This window comes from Bubalus bubalis, chromosome 19 (genome assembly GCF_019923935.1).
Source record: "Bubalus bubalis isolate 160015118507 breed Murrah chromosome 19, NDDB_SH_1, whole genome shotgun sequence".
NCBI classification, from domain to species: domain Eukaryota; kingdom Metazoa; phylum Chordata; class Mammalia; order Artiodactyla; family Bovidae; genus Bubalus; species Bubalus bubalis.
The window spans coordinates 62,062,486-62,084,924 of NC_059175.1; the positions used below are offsets into that span (position 1 = coordinate 62,062,486).

Genomic DNA, 22,439 nt, shown 5'->3' on the forward strand with positions numbered 1-22,439 from the left:
CATGGCATCAAGCCCATCGGTCCCATCACTTCATGGCAAATAGATGGGAAAAAAGTGGAAACAGTGACAGATTTTATTTTCTTGGGCTCCAAAATCACTAAGGATGGTGACTGCAGCCATGAAATTAAAAGATACTCACTCCTTGGAAGGAAAGCTATGACAAACCTAGACAGCATATTAAAAAGCAGAGACATTACTTTGCCAAGAAAGGCCCATCTAGTCAAAGCTATGATTTTTCCAGTAGTCTTGTATGGATGTGAGAGTTGGACATAAAGAAGGCTGAGTGCTGAAGAACTGATGCTTTTGAACTGTGGTATTGGAGAAGACTCTTGAGAGTCCTTTGGACTGCAAGAAGATCCAACCGGGCAATTCTACAGGAAATCAACCCTGAATATTCATTGGAAGGACTGATGCTGAAGCTGAAGCTCCCATACTTTGGCCACCTGATATGAAGAACATACTCACTGGAAAAGACCCTGATGCTGGGAAAGATTGAAGGCAAAAGGAGAAGGTGGCGGCAAAAGATGAGATGATTAGATGGCATCTCTGACTTAATGGACATGAGTTTGAACAAGCTCAGAGAGAGAGTGAAGGATATGGAAGCCTGGTGTACTTCAGTCCATGGGGTTGCAAAGAGTCTGTCTCGACTTAGTGACTGAACAACAACAACAAATTGTGTGCTACTGTGTGCTCGTTCCAGTAGAGCATCAAAGTTCCTGCCTCCTGGACTGTATGGTCCAAGAATGCAAACAGTTACAAAAGGAAGCAAACAGTATTCACCTTCTTCGTTGGATATGACCAAAATAGTTTACAGGATTAGAGTGTAACAAGGAGAGGAGACTGTTGAGTGAGTGGTCAGGAAAGGCCTCTACCAGGTGACACCCAAGCAAATCCTCAGTGATGGACAAGAGCCAGATGTTAAACTATCTGGAGAAAGAGTTTTCTGGGCAAAAGAAGTAGCAGAACAAAAACTGTGCTGCAGAAGGGAGCTTGACATGTGCCTAAGGTGATGAGAAGGTCAGTGTTTTACAGACAGTAAATGAGGCAGGAGCAGTTGGAGGTGGTGATGGTGAGTGAAAATAAACCTTTAAGCCTGGAGAGGGTACCTGAAGATTTTTGGCTGTACGAACATGATGGGATTTATGGTCCTTGAAGTCCTCTCTGGTTGCCTGTCAGAGACCAGACTGTCGGAAAGCAAGAAGGTCAGTGAGGACTTGACTTCAGAGTCTGGGAAGGAGATCATGGTATCATGTTCCAGAGCTGCAACAAAGGGGGAGGAGCCAGCAGGCCTCAATGAATGGGATGCAAAGCACTATAGATAGGAAAAGGAAACTGGACACAATAGAATCAGGAGTTTTGTTCAGGGCTAAAAGTTTGAAATGTCTGTTAGATATAAAAGAGGAAATGCCTGGTAGAAAATGTGAGAGATCAGTTATGATACTCATAGCTGATATATTCATAAGTGTATCATCAGTGGGGGAAAAAGGATATTTAAAGTCATGGTCCAATTATTTTAATTCCCTAAATGCAGAAGCAGCTACAGGAAGCCTAATCCAAAAATAAAATGCCAAGCCACAGGTGGATAGGCATTTCTTGGCTCATTAACTAAAGATAGGTTTCTTCCATAATTGTATTCTTTCTTTTCCCCTTTGAGTAAAACAGACAAGAGATAGTATTGTTTCTTTTGTGTGTGCTACTGAAAAATATAAGACCAGATGCATTCAAATAATTTTAGAATTATTGGTAGGTCATATTTGTGGGGCACTTTGAAGTGTGTCTTACTTGTTTAGGGACAGTAAGTAGAGCTTATTCATACACAGCTTCCCCGGTAGCTCAGTGGTAAAGAATCTGCCTGTGATGTAGGGGAACACATCAGGAGCTGCGCGTTTGATTCCTGGGTCCAGAAGACACTCTGGAGCAGGAAATGACAACCCACTCCAGTATTCTTGCCTGGAAAATCCCAGGGACAGAGGTGCCTGGCGGTGCCCAAGTCTACAGTCCTTGAGGTCGCAAAGAGTCGGACATGACTTAGCAACTAAACACACGCAACATTCACCTGCTGTTGAGGTGTCAGCCTATAGATCCACCCAGGAGGAAACATGGCGGTGGGGCGGGGAGAGAGTCGACCAGTTGAGATTGATGAGCAGCATGGATTTCCATCCACTGGTCTAGACTCTCCTTGGGTATTATTTGCTTTGCTTTTATTTCCTAAGGCTCGTTATTCTGCACAGTCACATTTTACTACTGAAATTTTCATCTGTCAAGTAATTTGTGTGTATATATAGTCATCCCTTATCATAGTGCTTCCGGGAATCAGTGAATCCCTACGAATAAGACAGTATACCTCCTCATTCTGTCTTGTTCAGTTTTCCATGTGGCAGAACTTGTTTTAGGGATGCATATGTGAAATGCCAAGTTATTTATCCGTGGAGTATATTTTAATGAAAATGAATGGAAATGCTTCTTTGCTAGTACATTTATAAACTCAGCAGGAGTAGCTACCTCCCCTTGATACCATCCATACAAATGGTCTGGTAGTGAACTTATCTTCCATTTTTTGCTTGTGTGCAGGTCTTGGCAGGAGAGTTTGTCAAACATTTAGAAGTGAGAATAACATACAGTGACAGAAATGCTTCCAAGAGATATAAATCTAATTGATAGAAGACCACTGGAGACACTTGTAGCCAAGCTTACCTTATTTGGCAGGAAAAAATATATATTTTGCTTCTTCTTTCTTTTGCAATTCTAAGTAAGGTTCAACTAAATTATAGTTCTCTTTATAGATAGATAGATAGAGATGGGTACAGATCTAGATAGAGATGACTTCTGTGGCGGTCCAGTGGTTAAGAATCTGCCTCCCAGTACTGGAGACACAGGAGATGTGGGTTCGATCCCTGGGTCAGAAGATCCCCTGGAAGAGGAAATGGAAACCCACTCCAGTATTCTTGCCTGGAGAATCCCATAAACAGAGGAGCCTGGCGGGCTACAGTCCTTGGGGGTCACAAAGAGTCGGACACGACTGAGCCACTGAGCCCACACACGTGGATATAGATATTGATATTGGAAGCACAGAGTTTTGTGACTTTTTCTTATAAATTGAGTACTGTTTTCATTCATTTGAATTTTCATTGACTGTGGGTGAATGACTTTCTTACATCTTATATCTTCTTTCCTTCTGATATATAACTGGGTTTTGTAGGCCACCAGAGTTTTTGTTAGCAATGTGATTTTTATTCCAAGGCCATTTTGAGAGATTCATGTGACGCATGCAAAAATGGGAAATCGTGGTGGTTCTGCTTTCAAATTCCCAACAGCATCTGTACGTTTGTTTGCTCACAATTGAGATCCAGCTCTGTAGTACTGGTGGTCCACACAGCCCACCCCATTAAGCAGTCCATATTCTCCCTGTAAGCTTTCTGTTGCCTCTAGTTTTCTAGCTGCTCCATGCATGAGGCTGTTCTCTGGTCTTGATAGCACCCTGAGACAGCTGCCGTATACCGAGAGGCTGGAGGGAGGGTGTTGGCAGAGGCATGTGGTTTTCCATAATGCAGGTTAAAGGATAAAGTCATAAGTATATAGATAAGACATATGTCACAGCAATACAGCCCAAGCAGGGACTCCACACACCGAGATTAATTGAGAAAGGCTCAACATGGAATCACCTTTGGGAACAGCCTGGACACATGTCCTGACTTGACCCCAGACTTCTTAAGGCCAAGTCTGTGTGTGTGTGTGTGGAGCCTGATCATCTCTCTGTCTCCAAAGCTCCACAGGCAGTTCTACCACCAGTCAGCGCAGAGATCCTGTTCACTATCCTGTGTTAGTTAGCTCCCACTAAGCCAGCGATTTCCTCTTATGAACACATGCTGCCCTTTCCATGCTTGCTGGGCCACTTTGCACTGAACCCTAAATGTTTATTTAGTAAAGGGCATTCGTATCTTCAGAAGACTTAGGTCAAGTGCCACTACGTTTGTTCAAGGAGCCCATGAATTTAAAATACAGAAGCAGTGCTCACTTCTGCAAAACATGCACTAAAATTGGAATGATACAGAGAAGATTAGCATGGCCCTTGTGCAAGGATGACACACAAATTAGTGCAGAATTTCTTATTTTTGTAGAAGAAAACATGGTTACCAAAGGGGAAGTGGTAAAGGGATAAATGGGGAGGATGGGATTAACAGTTGCATACTGCCATGTGTGAAATAGATAAACAGTGAGGGTTTACTGTGTAACAGAGGGAACTATAGTCAATATCTTGTAATAACCTGTAATGGAAAATAATTGAAAAAAGGAAAATATGTATATGTATAACAAAATCACTTTGCTGTAACCTGAAACTAACACAAATTGTGAATCAACTGTAATTCAATTTTTAAAAGAAACTTAAAAAAAGAAAAAGAAATTTAAGAGACTGATTGACCAACTGTAACGTATGGGTCATATTAAAACAAAATGTATAAAAACTAAAAACAATGAAACAATCAGGGGCTTTAGAAAAAAATACAAGCAGCTTAGAGAGGAAATGTCATTATTTTGAAATAAGGTGATGGCATCACCGACTCGATGGACAAGAGTCTGAGCAAGCTCCAGGAGTTGGCGATGGTCAGGGAAGCCTTGGTGGTGCAGTTGCCCTCCCATCGGTGAGCCCACCGTGAGCCCTGTCTGGCCGGGCAGTAGTGGCAGTCCTCTCTGTGGTCCTGACATGTATGACCATCCCCAGCAGTCCCACATGTGGGCCAGTAGCTGTTCAGTCTCTCCAGCCTTTGCTCTTCATTACATGGGTATTCTTTCTCCAAAGCCAAAAGACCGCTTAGCATGGTACCACCAAGCATAGTCAGCCTCTAAAGCAGCCACCACTGGCTTGCCTCGACATACCCAGCAACTGGCTTCAGATCAGATTGTGAGAGGAAAACTATTCTACCAACTTGGGTCTTAGTGGTCACGGGCAAGGAGAGGAAATGCAAGTTAATTGACAATAGAGTCGCAGGAGAAAAGACAGTATCTGTTCACATGCATGCAGAGTACTCAATAATGTGAGTAATTCACTGAACAACCAAGAGTAATGGTTTATATATGAGCATAATAGTGGAAAGGAGGAGGAAACTGGGCTTCCGGGGGAATAAATGGAGGATCTGACAGCTTCTATAACGTGTATATATGCAATTTCTCATTGCCATGCTAATGGTCATTCTCCTTCTTGGCTGGAAGCTCCCCAAAGAGAGGATTGATGGCAGCTTCCTTCTCAAAAAGCTCTGTGATTAGTCAGATAAGGGAGGCTCCGAAAGCCTTGTCTGTGAATCCCAGATGCCTCCCGTTTAAAATAATCTTTATGTCATTCCGCTGTGTCCCTTTAATATTGTCGTAACATTTGTTTAGAGAGCCTTACTTGTAGCTCCAGTTCCTGTGTCCTTAATCCCATTTTCTCAGACCTTTCCACTTCATTCATTCCTCAGTCAAGCCTATGGTGGGAGATAGATGATTTAAGTCTTGCCAGACCTCAAGCCAGGCTTCCCAGGTGGCCCTAGTGGTAACCTGCCTGCCAGTGCAGGAGACATAAGAGATGCGGGTTCAGTCCCTGGGTTGGGAAGATCCCCTGGAGGAGGAAATGGCAACCCACTACAGTTTTATTGCCTGGAGAATCCCATGGACAGAGGAGCCTGGAGGGCTACACTCCATAGGGTCACAAAGAGTTGGACACGACCGAAGCAACTTAGCACGCAGGCACAGACCTCAAGCCAGCATTCTTGTGACAGGTGGCAACTCTGATGGTTCTCATCACTAAAGCTTCAGCCAGCCAAGCAGCTGTTACAAAACCCATGCCTTGTCTCAGAAACCAATTCAAAGCTCTCAGTCTACTGATTAACCTTGGAGAGTACATTAAAAGTAACACACCAAAAATAGACTATATGATGCGATGGCAATGTCTCTACTTTTTGGATACATGTAAACACAGAACTAACTGGGACCACGTAGTGTGGGGCAAGGCTTCCCTAGTGGCTTAGTGGTAAAGACTCCACCTTCAATGCAGGGAGATAAAGAGGACGCGAGTTTGATCCCTGGGTCGGGAAGATCCCCTGGAGGAGGAAATGGCAACACACTCCAGTATCTTGCCTGGAGAATCCCAAGGACAGAGGAACCTGGTGGGCTACAGTCCATGGGGTCACGGAAGAGTCAGACACGACTCAGTGACTAAACAGCAGAGTGGAGCAAATAGCTCTTTATGGTAATATTCTTCTAATACAGAAAAATAAATGATGCCTCTCACAGAGACCCTGAATCATCTAGAAAATACTGAATTGTATTTACTGTGTAGCAAGCCTTCAACTTTTACAAACTTCACTCACAGCAGAGCCAGACCAAGGGTGAGTTCTCTTTCCAAGGGAGGAAATAGTGATTCAGAGGATGGGAGGTGGGACTGAGAGTTGATACATATGGACTGGAACCATGAGATGGGGTTTTGCAGGGGACCCCTGATGAAGGTAACCGGAAATGTGTTTATTGCCCTTGGTAGCTGTGATATTACTTTTAGTATCTTTTCCTGTTGATCACCTTTTAAAAAAATTTTTTTTACTTTTATATTGGCATATAATTGATTTACAATGTTGCATGAGTTTCAGGTGTACAGCAAAGTGGTTTAGTTATGCATATATCCATATAGGTTATTACAGAACACTGAGTAGAGCTCCCTGTGCTATACAGTAGGTCCTTGTTGGTTATCAGTTGTGTACATAATGGTGTGTATATGTTCATCACAACCTCGTAATTTATTCCTCACCCCACCCCCACCTTTTTCCTTTGGTAACCATAAATTTGTTTTCTAAGTCTCTGAGTCTGTCTGTCTCTGAGTTGTAAATCAGTTCATTTATATCATTTTTTAGATTCCACATATAAGTGGTATGATGTGATGTTTGTCTTTCTCTAGCTGACTTGCTTTTCCTTCAGTTCAGTTCAGTCAGTTCTGTTGCTCAGTCGTGTCCGACTCTTTGCGACCCCATGAATCACAGCACGCCAGGCCTCCCTGTCCATCACCAACTCCCAGAGTTCACCCAGACTCACGTTCATCGAGTCAGTGATGCCATCCAGCCATCTCATCCGCTGTTGTCCCCTTCTCCTCCTGCCCCCAATCCCTCCCAGCATCAGAGTCTTTTCCAAGGAGTCAACTCTTCGCATGAGGTGGCCAAAGTACTGGAGTTTCAGCTTTAGCATCATTCCTTCCAAAGATATCCCAGGGCTGATCTCCTTCAGAATTGACTGGTTGGATCTCCTTGCAGTCCAAAGGACTCTCAAGAGTCTTCTCCAACACCACAGTTCAAAAGCATCAATTCTTCGGCACTCAGCCTTCTTCACAGTCCAACTCTCACATCCATACATGACCACAGGAAAAACCATAGCCTTGACTAGACCGACCTTTGTTGGCAAAGTAATGTCTCTGCTTTTCAATATGCTATCTAGGTTGGTCATAACTTTCCTTCCAAGGAGTAGGCATCTTTTAATTTCATGACTGCAGTCACCATCTGCAGTGATTTTGGAGCCCCCAAAAATAAAGTCTGACACTGTTTCCATTGTTTCCCCATCTATTTCCCATGAAGTGATGGGACCAGATGCCATGATCTTCGTTTTCTGAATGTTGAGCTTTTAGCCAACTTTTTCACTCTCCACTTTCACTTTCATCAAGAGGCTTTTGAGTTCCTCTTCACTTTCTGCCATAAGGGTGGTGTCATCTGCATATGTGAGGTTATTGATATTTCTCCCGGCAATCTTGATTCCAGCTTGTGTTTCTTCCAGCCCAGCGTTTCTCATGATGTACTCTGCATATAAGTTAAACAAACAGGGTGACAATATACAGCCTTGATGAACTCCTTTTCCTATTTGGAACCAGTCTGTTGTTCCATGTCCAGTTCTAACTGTTGCTTCCTGACCTGAAGACAAATTTCTCAAGAGGCAGATCAGGTGGTCTGGTATTCCCATCTCGTTCAGAATTTTCTACAGTTGATTGTGATCCACACAGTCAAAGGCTTTGGCATAGTCAATAAAGCAGAAATAGATGCTTTTCTGGAACTCTTTTGCTTTTTCCATGATCCAGCGGATGTTGGCAATTTGATCTCTGGTTCCTCTGCCTTTTCTAAAACCAGCTTGAACATCAGGAAGTTCATGGTTCATGTATTGCTGAAGCCTGGCTTGGAGAATTTTGAGCATTACTTTACTAGTGTGTGAGATGAGTGCAATTGTGCAGTAGTTTGAGCATTCTTTGGCATTGCCTTTCTTTGGGATTAGAATGAAAACTGACCTTTTCCAGTCCTGTGGCCACTGCTGAGTTTTCCAAAGTTGCTGGCATATTGAGTGCAGCACTTTCACAGCATCATCTTTCAGGATTTGGAATAGCTCAACTGGAATTCCATCACCTCCACTAGCTTTGTTCATAGTGATGCTTTCTAAGGCCCACTTGACTTCACATTCCAGGATGTCTGGCTCTAGGTCAGTGATCACATCATCGTGATTATCTGTGTTGTGAAGATCTTTTTTGTACAGTTCTTCTGTGTATTCTTGCCATCTCTTCTTAATATCTTCTGCTTCTGTTAGGTCCATACCATTTCTGTCCTTTATCGAGCCCATCTTTGCATGAAATGTTCCCTTAGTATCTCTAATTTTCTTGAAGAGATCTCTAGTCTTTCCCATTCTGTTGTTTTCCTCTATTTCTTTGCATTGATCACTGAGGAAGGCTTTCTTATCTCTTCTTGCTATTCTTTGGACTTCTGCATTCAGATGCTTATATCTTTCCTTTTCTCCTTTGCTTTTCACTTCTCTTCTTTTCACAGCTATTTGTAAGGCCTCCCCAGACAGCCATTTTGCTTTTTTGCATTTCTTTTCCATGGGGATGGTCTTGATCCCTGTCTCCTGTACAATGTCATGAACCTCATTCCATAGTTCATCAGGCACTCTATCAGATCTAGGTCCTTAAATCTATTTCTCACTTCCACTGTATAATCATAAGGGATTTGATTTAGGTCATACCTGAATGGTCTAGTGGTTTTCCCTACTTTCTTCAATTTAAGTCTGAATTTGGTAATAAGGAGTTCATGATCTGAGCCACAGTCAGCTACCAGTCTTGTTTTTGTTGATTGTATAGAGCTTCTTCATCTTTGGCTGCAAAGAATATAATCAGTCTGATTTCGGTGTTGACCATCTGGTGATGTTCATGTGTAGAGTCTTCTCTTGTGTTGTTGGAAGAGGGTGTTTGCTATGACCAGTGTGTTTTCTTGACAAAACTCTATTAGTCTTTGCCCTGCTTCATTCCGTATTCCAAGGCCAAATTTGCCTGTTACTCCAGGTGTTTCTTAACTTCCTACTTTTACATTCCAGTCCCCCATAATGAAAAGGACATCTTTTTTGGGTGTTAGTTCTGAAAGGTCTTGTAGGTCTTCATAGAACCATTACACTGCAGCTTCTTCAGCGTTACTGGTTGGGGCATAGACTTGGATTACTGTGATATTGAATGATTTGCCTTGGAAACGAACAGAGATCATTCTGTCGTTTTTGAGATTGCATCCAAGTACTGCATTTCGGACTCTTTTGTTGACCATGATGGCCACTCCATTTCTTCTGAGGGATTCCTGCCCGCAGTAGTAGATATAATGGTCATCTGAGTTAAATTCACCCATTCCAGTCCATTTCAGTTCGCTGATTCCTAGAATGTTGACATTCACTCTTGCCATCTCTTGTTTGACCACTTCCAATTTGCCTTGATTCATGGACCTGACATTCCAGGTTCCTATGCAATATTGCTCTTTACAGCATCGGACCTTGCTTCTATCACCAGTCACATCCACAGCTGGGTATTGTTTTTGCTTTGGCTCCATCCATTCATTCTTTCTGGAGGTATTTCTCCACTGATCTCCAGTAGTATATTGGGCACCTACTGACCTGGGGAGTTCCTCTTTCACTATCCTATCTTTTTGCCTTTTCATACTGTTCATGGGGTTCTCAATGCAAGAATACTGAAGTGGTTTGCCATTCCCTTCTCCAGTGGGCCACATTCTGTCAGATCTGTCCACCATGACCTGCCCATCTTGGGTTGCCCCACGGGCATGGCTTAGTTTCATTGTTAGACAAGGCTGTGGTTCTAGTGTGATTAGATTGACTAGTTTTCTGTGAGTATGGTTTCAGTGTGTCTGCCCTCTGATGCCCTTTTGCAACACCTACCATCTTACTTGGGTTTCTCTTACCTTGGGTGTGGGGTATCTCCTCACTGCCGCCCTTCCTGACCTTCAATGTGGGATAGCTCCTCTAGGCCCTCCTGTGCCCACACAGCCACCGCTCCTTGGACGTCTCCTTGCTGACCTTTTATTTCTGGCTCAGTGATCGGAGGTGTTATTGTTCACTTTCTTGTTTAAATCACTTGGGCAGGTTACTTCCCCTTCTCTGTGTCTTTGATTCTTCGTGTTTGAAATGGAGATAAACACAGTGTCTATCTCATAGGACAGTTGTGAGAAATAAAGACGTAAAGAGTACTCGGAACCATACGTGAGACCCTGAACTAAACACTAGTTAACTGAGTTATCACTAGTCTTATACCTCATGGCAACAGGTGCACCACTAGTTGTTAACTAGTGTTAGTTCTAGTAGTAGTGTCTGACTTGCTTTTGCACCTGCATGGGTTTCCCCCAGTCCAATGGAGGCGCCTAGGCAATGGTTATTCAGTGTGTCCGTTCCATGAGAAACAGGTTAAAAGTTCTCAGTTGAAAGTTGTCTCAGGCCTATTGCAATGAGACCTTTTTTTCCAAAGCCCATTTTTCACTTTACTGTAGACACAAATCTTTTTTTATGCAGATGCTTAAAATTGTTTCCCAATGAAAAACATACTCCTTTCACGAAGACTTTCTATTGTGCCATCATATCTCTATTCCCCCAAGGAGCCCGCTGGCAAATAATGGGACACTGAGGGGAAATGTGGGCAATGAAGAATTGGAAACGACATGAGGAGCTGGAACCCCTGGTACCTATAATTATATTTGCCTGCACATGTGTAGAGCTTGATAAAAAGAAAGAACCTGTTTTGTTATTCATTAATTTTAAGAAGAAAGAATGCCAAGAACTCTAAGGCTTAATGACCAAAACAAGCATCCCTGAAACAGATTCAGACACATGAGTGCAAAGTAGCAGACCAAATGCATTTTGTGACCGGGTACCTGTGGCTCAGCTGGTAAAGAATCGCCTGCAATGTGGGAGACCTGGGTTCAATCTCTGGGTTGGGAAGATCCCCTGAAGAAGGGAAAGGCTGCCCATGCCAGTATTCTGGCCTGGAGAATTCCATGGACTGTATAGTCCATGGGGTCGCAAAGAGTCAGACACGACTGAGCGACTTCCACTCACTCGCTAGCTCACACCCTCCAAGGGGCTCCATCCGTGTCTCTCTTTGATATGCTGTTGTCCGAGTACCATCTTTGTGGTGCAACAAAAAGGACTATCTCGTGGTGTCTCCAGTTCAGTTCAGTTCAGTTCAGTCGCTCAGTCGTGTCCGACTCTTTGCAACCCCATGAATCGCAGCACGCCAGGCCTCCCTGTCCATTACCATCTCCCGGAGTTCACCCAGACTCACGTCCATTGAGTCAGTGATGCCATCCAGCCATCTCATCTTCTGTCGTCCCTTTCTCCTCCTGCCCACAATCCCTCCCAGCATCAGAGTCTTTTCCACTGAGTCAACTCTTTGCATGAGGTGGCCAAAGTACTGGAGTTTCAGCTTTAGCATCATTCCTTGCAAAGAAATCCCAGGGCTGATCTCCTTCAGAATGGACTGGTTGGATCTCCTTGCAGTCCAAGGGACTCTCAAGAGTCTTCTCCAAGACCACAGTTCAAAAGCATCAATTCTTTGGCACTCAGCCTTCTTCACAGTCCAACTCTCACATCCATACATGACCACAGGAAAAACCATAGCCTCGACTAGACGAACCTTCGTTGGCAAAGTAATGTCTCTGCTTTTGAACATGCTATCTAGGTTGGTCATAACTTTCCTTCCAAGGAGTAAGCGTCTTTTAATTTCATGGCTGCAGTCCCAGTGAACCACAAAAAATCACAGGTAAAATGCACATTTTTAGGCAAATCCTTTGAGATGAGGATTCCCTGGATGGATTTGACTGCATTTTCCAGTGTAGTTGAATTACTTCTTTGGTATTGAATCTGCTCTGCTTTATACCAAAGAGCTCAGCCTCCTCCTACAGACATTGAAATTCATCTATTTCAGTCATGGCACCATTTAAGCTTTTTCTTTTCCTCTGATACTTCTTTGATAAGCCTGCCTCCACTTATAAAACCATCAAAGCCTGAAAAGAAATTATTTGACAAGAAAAAAAAGAAAAGCACGCTTAGTGTAAGTTTCAAATGGGACCACATCGATGCGCCATGTGAGGTGAAGCTGGCCTGGCAGTGAGCGTTACAGCCGCTCGTGTGTAACCTTTTCCTGGCCTGACTTCTCTCGGAAGCTTTCGGAAGACTGTGTACGACCAGGCACATCGTTAAGACCTTGATTGAATCCAAAACCAAACTGTAGTCCTGTTTGTGTCAGCTCATGGGGGGGAAAGTGCTATAGGCACAGACCAAACGTAACACTTTGTTAATGAAAATATACAAACCTTAAGTGTTATATAATACTGATAATTTTTATAGCATACCTAATGAACACAAAGGGCAAATGCCATCCGAGGCTGGTTCTCCCAATCTCATTAGAACAGCTGTTACTGAAACCAAGCTGTTTCCTGCTCAGTTTGGCAAAGGACAGCACCACTCACTGGAGCTTTGTCAGTGCCTCAGGAGGGTGAGGTGACGTCAGGTCTTCTGGAAGCTTGTTTTTCTTAACTTTTTATTTTGTATTGGGATATAGCCAGTTAACAAACAATGTTATGACAGTTTCAGGTGAACAGTGAAGGAACTCAATGCATGTATCCATTCTCCCCCAGACTCCCTCCCATCCAGGCTGCCACACAACATTGAGCAGAGCTCCCTGTGCTGTACACTAGGTCCTCGTTGGTTATCCATTTTCAGTAGCAGTGTGTCCATGTCCATCCCAAACTCCCTCATTATCCCTTCCCCCATCCTTCCCCTCGGCAACCATAAGATTGTTCCCTAAGTCTATGAGACTCTTTCTGTTTTGTAAGTAGGTTCATTTGTATCATTTCTTTTTAGATTCCACCTGTAAAGGATATCATATGCTATTTCTCCATCTCTGTCTGACTTATTTCACTCAGTATGGCGCTCTCTAGAAGTTTGTTTGGAGCTTCCCATGTGGCGCTAGTGGTAAAGAACCAGCCTGTCAATACAGGAGACATAAAAGAGGCGAATTCTATCCATGGGTCAGGAAGATCCCCTGGAGGAGGATATGGCTTGGATAATCCCATGGGCAGAGGAGCCTAGCAGCCTATACCCCATGTGTCTGCAAGAGTCAGACACGACTTAGTGGCTGAACAACAAGGCCAGGAAAATCTCAGACTATCAGTAAATATTTGTTGAATGAACAAACAGCTAGTGTCATGCTTTAAGTTCACAGGGCTTACACATTACAGAATCTGTAGCTACAAAATAAAAATCTAATTCTATAAGAGAAGAGAGGAATGTCTCAGTTCTCATTAAAAAAAAATCTTTTGTCATCCTGATTTCCTAATGTTAGAACATTTCCATATACCCTACAGACTTATTTATTAGTGTTAAACTTCTGTATTTTCGATTTCTCACTTTTTTCCCCACTAGAAGTAGGCATGCCGGGAGAAGTTTCAAATGCATGGATTGAATCTGTGATTCACCGTGTGGTTGAAGCTCCTGTCCATCAAGGCCCAGGTTCTGGTCCATTCATCTGCACTCCCTACCATGATGAGTGAAGTCAACCATGGAGTTAGTTGTATGTTCCATCTGTCACATGCTCCTTGTCCTGGCCAGGTTGTAGTATGTCCGATTGCTTATCTCCCGTCCAGAATGCTATTCAGTTTCAATTCACTCTTTTATCTTTCCACATGTTCTACGTCCATCCTAGAGATGGCAGCATATTTTAATAAAGAACCTCCTTGAGACCCTTGGGAAGGAGAGCTACCAGCCCACCTGGAGATTTGCATAAGAATGTACACCGGCTCATGCCGGTGGAGTGGGTGATACAGAACTGAGCAAAGACCAACCACATGAGAAAAGCAAAGGCTGTCTGTCCTAAGCATCTTGTAGCAGGGGAGTCAGCCACCATCACTTATGTTTGGCCGAGACTCATAGGCAGGCAGCGTAGTTGGAAAGCTTCGTAGCGGAGAAAAGGGGAGAATTCCGGGGGCCCCCGATGAGAGGTTGCTGGCCTGAGGAAGCTGGAGGAAGGCCAAGGAGAAGTGGACCATCCCAAGTGATTAATGAGGGGTGCATGTTTGACTTTTTTATGGTTGGTTTTCAGCTGGTCCCCAAGTTGACTCTTTGTGACCCCAAAGACTGTAGCCTGCCAGGCTCCTCTGTCCATGGGATTTTCCAGGCAACTACACTGGAGTGGGTTGCCATTTCCACCTCCAGGGGAATCTTCCCAACCCAGGGGCTGAAACCCAGGGGCATCTTTTATGTCTCCTGCATTGACAGGTGGATTCTTTACCACTGCGCCACCTGGGAAGCTCAAGCTGCCCGTTATTAATCAAGTACTAGCCATTTGAGGACAGTTGTTCCAGAAGTGAGTGTTTAGCTTTCCGGATTGTCATGAGAGATAACATGAATTTCCTGTAAGTCTACCTTAGAGTAGGCTGGCTTCCTGAGTTTACTCTATAAAAGGCTGTTTTCCTGGGCAGGTTGCTTCAGGTTGTGGACCAAAGTTCTGTTTTTATATGTGGTCTGACCACTGTCCATTTGTACGTTCCGTCTCTCCATGGGGATATATGTGAAACTTGTAACAAAGCTCTGATTTTAAGTGTTATTTTAAAATTGCGTTTTAGTTATAGTTGAAATAAAACTAAACATAACCAGGTGATTTGGAGTAAATTATCTGCCATAAATTTTTTTTTCTCCCTTCTCTATCAAAAGATAGCCCAATCTGCAGCAGTGGGCATCAATTGTGCAGAAAATATAAGAACCAAGGTGTTATGTGTATGTGTGTGTGCTCAGTTGCTCAATCATGCCTGACTCTTTGGGACCCCGCCCCCCTCCGCAAAATACAGCCCACCAGGCTCCTCTGTCCATGGAATTTTTCAGGCAACAACACTGGAGTGGGTTGCTGTTTCCTACTCCAGGGTATTTTCCTGACCCAGGGATTGAACCTGCCCCTCCTGTGTCTTCTGTATTGGCATGCGGATTCTTTACCACTGAGTCACCTGAGAAGCCCAACCAGAGTGTTAGCCCACAGGAAAGAGTTAGCATAATTTGTTGTCTCTGTGGATCTATTTTCCACTGGGACCTGAGTTGGTGGATACCCCTGAGTATGGTTTCTTGCAAAAAAAGTATTCATGAATTCTTGGTCTTAAGGTCTAGGGACCAGCAGACCTCGGTGAAGAAAGAGGAAAGAAATATATGGTTTGAAAAAAGAAAGAAATACATCAGAGTTTGGTAGAGAGGGAAGGAAAAACAGCTTTCAGTTAGAACTCCACAGACTAATAACACGTACACAATTCTATTGTCAAAACCACTTAAAAAACAAATTGCTAAGAAGAGATTATTGAAAAGGTGCTTTATTGAAGTCATTAGATTCTTTCATTGAACATTTGTTGGACCCCATTATGTGCCTGGCACTGGAAATATCCCCACTATTATTTGTTAACTGCAGTCTGTAATCACACAGGGGAAAACCCTGTATATTTTCACTAAGACTGAATAGCTAAGGCCAACAAATTTAATATTTAAATGAAATTACTAACCTCCAGGAGAGATACACAGAGAGATAATCCTTGCTTAAGGAAAAAGCACTCTTTATGTTCCTTTTGGACAGTAATTGGTCTTGAAAGCAATTATTTATTGAACACATATGTGCCCAAGGGACTGTCTGGAAAATGGAAAGTATTTCCAGACTTGAAGGAATTTTAGGAAGCCTTGTAGATAAGGGATAGATGCATACATCAGCATTGCATTGCATGTATGTGGGCTCAGTCACTTTAGTAGTATCCGACTCTGTGCGACCCTATGGACTGTAGCCCACCAGGCTGCTCTGTCCATGGGATTCTCCAGGCAAGAATACTGGAGTGGATTGCCATGCCCTCCTCCAGGAGATCTTCCTGACCTGGGAATTGAACCTGCATCTGCCTGTGTCTCCTGTATTGCAAGTGTATTCTTTACCCACTGAGCCATGTGGGAAGCCCCAGCCTTGCATTGGTAGATGGCAAATGTGCCTCGTGCATGGAAAAAACTCAAGGGCTCCCTGAGGTCTTCTTGGGGAGGGTGCTATTTCCCTGTGGCTGGTGGGCAAGGGAGTTATCAGAACACATTTAACAAGTCTTAACATTTCTATTTGTCAGGTTGAAAGTTAGTACACCGTCCATGCCAATGCATGTTCAGACATTTATTTTTCTTATATTACACTCTGGAGACAAGTGAGAAAGGAAGTTTGACAAGCAATTTGTGTTATGTCAGTTACACCAAATCACAGCCCATGTCTGCCCCTCTAATCACACAAAGCCCATGAGGCGTGAAGTTCCAGGGGCTCATGAGGTTACCGAGAAGTATGGAAAAGACACAAGGAGACCTTAGCAAACAGAATCTTCTCATCAGTAAGTTGCTATGACTGTCCTGTGATGTTTAGAAAGTGACTCACCTTCACCCATCTCTAGGGGTTCCCTGGTGTGTGCTAAGTTGCTTCAGTCATGTCCGATTCCTTGCAACCCCATGGACTATAGCCTGCCAGGCTCCTCTGTCCATGGGGATTCTCCAGGCAAGAATACTGGAGTGGGTTGCCATTTCCTCCTCCAGGGGATCTTCCCAACTCAGGGATGGAACCCACATCTTCTGTGGCTCCTGCAGAGCTGATGGATTTTTTACCTCTGAGCCCCTGGGGAAGCCTGGTTGCTGCTGCTACTGCTGCTAAGTCACTTCATTCGTGTCCGACTCTGTGTGACTCCATAGACGGCAGCTCACCAGGCTCCCCCATCCCTGGGATTCTCCAGGCAAGATCACTGGAGTGGGTTGCCATTTCCTTCTCCAAGAACCCACATCTTCTGCGGCTCCTGCAGAGCTTATGGATTTTTTACCTCTGAGCCCCTGGGGAAGCCTGGTTACCTGGTGTTATAAGGTAAATGTTTCTGTCCTCCCCCCTAGAATCCATCCATTGAGGCCTTCACCCCCAATTTGACTGTATTCAGAGATGGGACCATTAGGAAGTGATTATGCTTGGATGAGATCGTGAGGGTGAGGCCCTCCTGATGGGATTGTTGCCCTTATAAGGAGAGGATGCACAAAACCAGGGAAAGACCATGTGAGCACACAGAGAAAAGTGCCGCCTACAGACCTGGAATGCCAGGAACCCTGCCTACCAGCACCTTGATCTCGGACTGCCCGTCTTCAGCTAAGCTGCCAAGTCTGTATTATTATGTCACACAGCAGCCTGAGATGACGAAGATCTGTTTCTCCTGAGTCTCTAGAGCAGTGACTCTCAATAAGGCGCCACGCTGCACCCACACCCCACGCCACCCCCAGGCGATATTTGGCCAAGTCTGGAGATGCTTTTTGTCAGTATAGTGGGTTTGCTCCTGGCGTCTGGTCTGTAGAGGCCAGGGATGCTGCTGGCCATCCAGCATACAGGACATTCTCCCCGCCCCCGCCCATGGTAAAGCATGATGCAGCTGGTCATGTATGGATGTGAGAATTGAACTGTAAAGAAAACTGAGCACTGAAGAATTGATGCTTTTGAGCTGTGGTATTGGAGAAGACTCTTGAGAGTCCCTTGGACTGCAAGGAGATCCAACCAGTCCATCCTAAAGGAGATCAGTCCTGAGTGTTCTTTGGAAGGACTGATGTTGAAGCTGAAACTCCAATATTTTGGCCACCTGATGTGAAGAGCTGACTCTTTGGAAAAGTCCCTGATGCTGGGAAAGATTGAAGGCAGGAGGAGAAGGGGACAACAGAGGATGAGACGGTTGGATGGCATCACCAACTCAATGGACGTGAGTTTGAGTAAACTCTGGGAGTTGGTGATGGACAGGGAGGCCTGGCGTGCTGCAGTCCATGGGGTCTGCTAAGTGTCAGACACGACTGAGCAACTGAACTGAACTGCACTGAACTGAGCCCCCAAGAGCCATAATGCCAAAACTGAGGGAAATGACTCCACATTTGGTACAGACATCTCCCCAAAAGCCCTGGCAAATCCCACTTCTCCTCAACAGCATTATTAACTCCTGTCTTTGTCTGATAATTCCAGAAACCACCCTGACTAGGTGGTTTGACTAGGAAGCCCTTCAAAGCACTGCTTATGAGGCCAGATGACTTGAGCTGGAAATAGCAGGCGCAGCCCCTGCAAGTGGTCGAGCTGTACCCCCTCACCTCTGCTTGAGTCAGCACACCATCCTCTCCCTGTGGGCTCACCCCAGGGTACGGGGGAAGTTCCAGCAGCTCACATGTGTATGATGGACATCCCTAGGGTGGCTGCTGGCACCAAGAGAGAACGCTCCTAAAGCCCTCCTGTGACCAGCTTCAAACCATTTCTCTTGCTCTGCTTAGACCCTTGTGGTTTCCCGGGCAACTCAATGCATTACTGAAAAATATATGCCTGCAAGATTTTGATGGTAAAAATAAAACAACATCACTTTAAATTTGGGACTAGCATTCGAGATCATTCAAAGCTCTGAAAGCAACTCCCTTCACTTGGAGAAGAGCGTGTGCTTCAGTTTTAAGTCCTATTTTGGGCTGCCTTCCTGGCATTTGCATTGGTTGGGGTTGAACAGGTTGTGCTTTGTTCATGGCTCCTGTTTAAATGCAGGGATTGGGTGCTGAGTCATTCAGTGCAGTGTTTGTGGAATGCCTGCCTCCATCCAGGCCAGTCCCAGGTACCAGGAGCTCAGGCGATAAGGTCCTCAAGAAGGTTACTGAGGTGAACAGACCCTTGCGTTCTACAAGAGGCTTGGATTGGAGGGGGCAGGGGAGCTGAAGCATTTTTGGGAGAAGAGGATACGGGAGCAACCTCCTAAACTATGTGACCCCCGAGCTGAGCCTGGACAAGTCAGAGGTAACCAGACAAAGGGACAAACCACGGAGGAACAACAGCAAGAACAACAGGAGTTATGCCCCAGATACTCAACTCCTGTGCAATATTCACAGAATTACAAGAGGGTCACCCGGAGGGAGGAGAGAGCTCCCACGACCTGCAGGGGTTCTGACAGCCAGTCGCAGATGAGTGTGTGTTCCATCTGGTAAGGAAGGGGGTGCCACGGATGTGGTCAGAGGCAGAGTGACACACGTGGGCACATGCTCCCAGTTAATTTGAAGAAGAAGAAGTGAAGTCGCTCAGTCATGTCTGACTCTTTGCGACCCCATGAACTGTAGTCTGCCAGGCTCCCCTATCCATGGGATTTTCCAGGCAAGAATACTGGCATGGATTGCTATTTCCTTCTCCAGGGGATCTTCCCAACCCAGGGATCGAACCTGGGTCTCCCACACTTCAGGCAGACTCTTTACCATCTGAGCCACCATTTGCAACCCCATGGTCCATACAGTCCATGGAATTCTCCAGGCCAGAATACTAGAGTAGGTAGCCTTTCTCTTCTCCAAGGGATCTTCCCAACCCAGGGATTGAACCAGGTCTCCCACGTTGCAGGCAGATTCTTTGCCAGCTGAGCCACAAGGGAAGCCCAAGAATACTGGAGTAGATAGCCTATCCCTTCTCCAGTGGATCTATCCAACCCAGGAATCAAACCGGGATCTCCTGCATTGCAGGTGGATTCTTTACCAACTGAGCTATCAGGGAAGCCCCCCCTGTTAATTCTACTGACGTGAGAATCAGACTGATTTGCATTTATTGGGGCATATTCAGACCTCTTCCACAGGATCAAGCAATTGGATAGATTTGATTTTCCTGTTTTTGTTGCCCTCCCAATGAGCACAGTCAGAGTATTGACATATGCTTCCTGTCCTTCTAACTCTACACACCTCCATCCCTCCCTTGGGTAGATGAGAAACCCCTTGGTTGTTAGTGGCCTGGCTGTAAACCCAGAGCCTGGAATAATGCCTTTTATGTGGGGGGAAAAACAGGAAGCACTTTTTATGTCTTGCTCTTGGTAGGGAAGTGAATATGACGTGACTTGTTTCCTGCGTCCTTCAGAATCAGTGTCCTGGCCCCTTCATGAGCATCACCTCCCTGGATGGAGGGAGGTGCATCTTGCAGCGTCCTCTGCTTCTCTGCAGCATGCAGAGCTCAGTCTTTCATTTACAAGGTAGACACCCTTTACCATCGCTCACTTCCCAGAGAGAACCATGACCTTCTACACAGAGGTATTCACTCGAATGAAATCTATTAACGCTCCTGAAATTCACGAGGATAGAATTTGAACTTGACTTTCTGTTCTCAGTCACATGAGAGAGTATCCCCAGGAAGACACCTGAGATTTCTGCTGCTGTTCAGGACCTTCTAGAGAATAGGTCTGGAACTCGTCTTGGCATCCTGAGCCAGGCCTGTGTACCATTGACTCCAGGGAATGCAAAGCCAGTTTTCCTTCTCACAGAGTAGGACAAAGCAGAATCCACGGGTAAGGACGGTGATGATCACAGCTGGTGTCATGGCTGAACCATCATTTTTATTTAGGTAACTTTAATTTGATTTTGCTTATTTTGTCTCCGACTCTAATCTTAGGGATCTGGAAGGTGGGGAGGTCCTTCAAGATTTCTAAGTGCATTAAAAGTGAAATTGCAGATTGCAGAGGATCACATACAACAGAGGATATGTGAATATTTGTCAAATAAAATGAGATAGCTAACTGTTACCTGTGGCCTCTTCATCAAAGGATCTGCTCTAAACCCGAGCCTGAATCCAAATGAATGTTGCCCAGGGTATTCGTTTTCTTTGGCTGCTCTAAGAAGGTACCCCTCACTGGGTGAATCGAACCACAGATATTATTGTCTCAGGGTTCTGGAGGTGAGAAGGTGTTGGTGGGCAGGGCTGGTTCCTTCTGAGGCTGGGCTGGAGAATCGGTCTCAGGCCTCTCCCCCAGTTTCTGGTATATTCTGGCCCTCTTGAATTATAGAAGCATCACCTTGATCTCTGCCTTCATCTTTACATGGTGTTCTCCCTGTATATGGACTTTCCAGGTGGCACTACTGGTAAAGAACCCACCTGCCAATCCAAGAAACGTAAGAGATGTGGGTTCGATCCCTGGGTCGGGAAGATCCCCTGAAGGAGGGCATGGCAACCCCTTCCAGTATTCTTGCCTGGAGAATCCCCATGGACAGGGAAGCCTGGTGGGCTACAGTCCACACAGTTGCACAGAGTCAGACATGACTGAATCGACTTAGCATACATGCTCCCTGTATATGTGTCTGTCTTCAAGTTTCTCCCTTTTATAAGGACACCAGTCATACTAGAGTAGGGACCTACCTTGTTCCAGTATGACTTCATCTTAAATAATGACGTCGGCAATGACTTCATTTGTAGATAAGACCCCATTCTGGAGTAATGGGATCTAGGACCTCAACATACGAGTGAGGTGAGGGAGATACACGGTAATCGCTGTGAGCAGCAGCATTCCTGTCTCCACCCCATTTCACCCCACGGAGCCCCGTCAGCTGCTGAGTAAGCGGCCCCTTTGCCCTTCACCACAGGACAGGGGTCAGCTCCCATTTTAATGTTTCTGGTTAGAACCAGCAAGGATGAATGTCCTGAGTCTCCAACTAAAGAAGGAAAGAAAGAGAAGACAGAAACGGGGGAAGCATATTCTTTAAGAAACATGAAGGGCAAAGATAAAGGAAGAAGTGAATCGAACTGTGTATCCCCAAATAGATGTCTATGTTCAACTCCCTAGAATGTGTGCATGTGACCTTATTTGGAAAAAGTCTTTGCAAATGTAATCAAGTTCAGGATCTTGAGAGGACAGCATCCTGATCACCCAGGTGGACCCTGAGACCGATGATATGTGTCCTCAAAGAGACAGGTTTTGGATTTGACACGGAAACTCAGAAGAGGTGGCCCCTGTGTGGTTGGAGGCGGAGCCTGGAGCCGTGTGCAGGCACAAGTCAGTAAATTCCAGAAGCCCCCAGAAGGTGGCGCTGCTGACAACTTGATTTCGGACTTCGGGCCTGGAGAAGTGTGAGAAAATGAATTCCTGATGGAAATAGGTCTCTTAACACCCGGAATATCACCCACGGTGGCTAAGGGGACACCCCTGTGAAGTCCCAAGGTCCTCTCCGGCTTTGCTCTGGTCTAACTTCCTGGAGAAAGAGCAGAACCACCAGTTGGTTCTGTGTTCTTTCCCAAGTCATTCACTGACCAGGGCTATTTATTCCAGTCCCGGCCCACCTTTCAGCGCTGCATT

The 22,439-nt window shown here is 45.0% G+C and overlaps 1 protein-coding gene and 1 non-coding gene across 5 annotated transcripts in view; both read left to right on the forward strand.

Moving 5' to 3' along the window:
- Positions 1–22,439, forward strand: part of CTNND2 (catenin delta 2) — a 1,127,175-nt gene that overhangs the window by 1,032,032 nt on the left and 72,704 nt on the right. The gene's annotated exons all lie outside the window — the stretch shown is intronic.
- LOC112580722 lies at positions 4,008–4,114 on the forward strand. Its single transcript, XR_003105061.2, has one exon. It is a non-coding gene; the product is annotated as a U6 spliceosomal RNA (small nuclear RNA).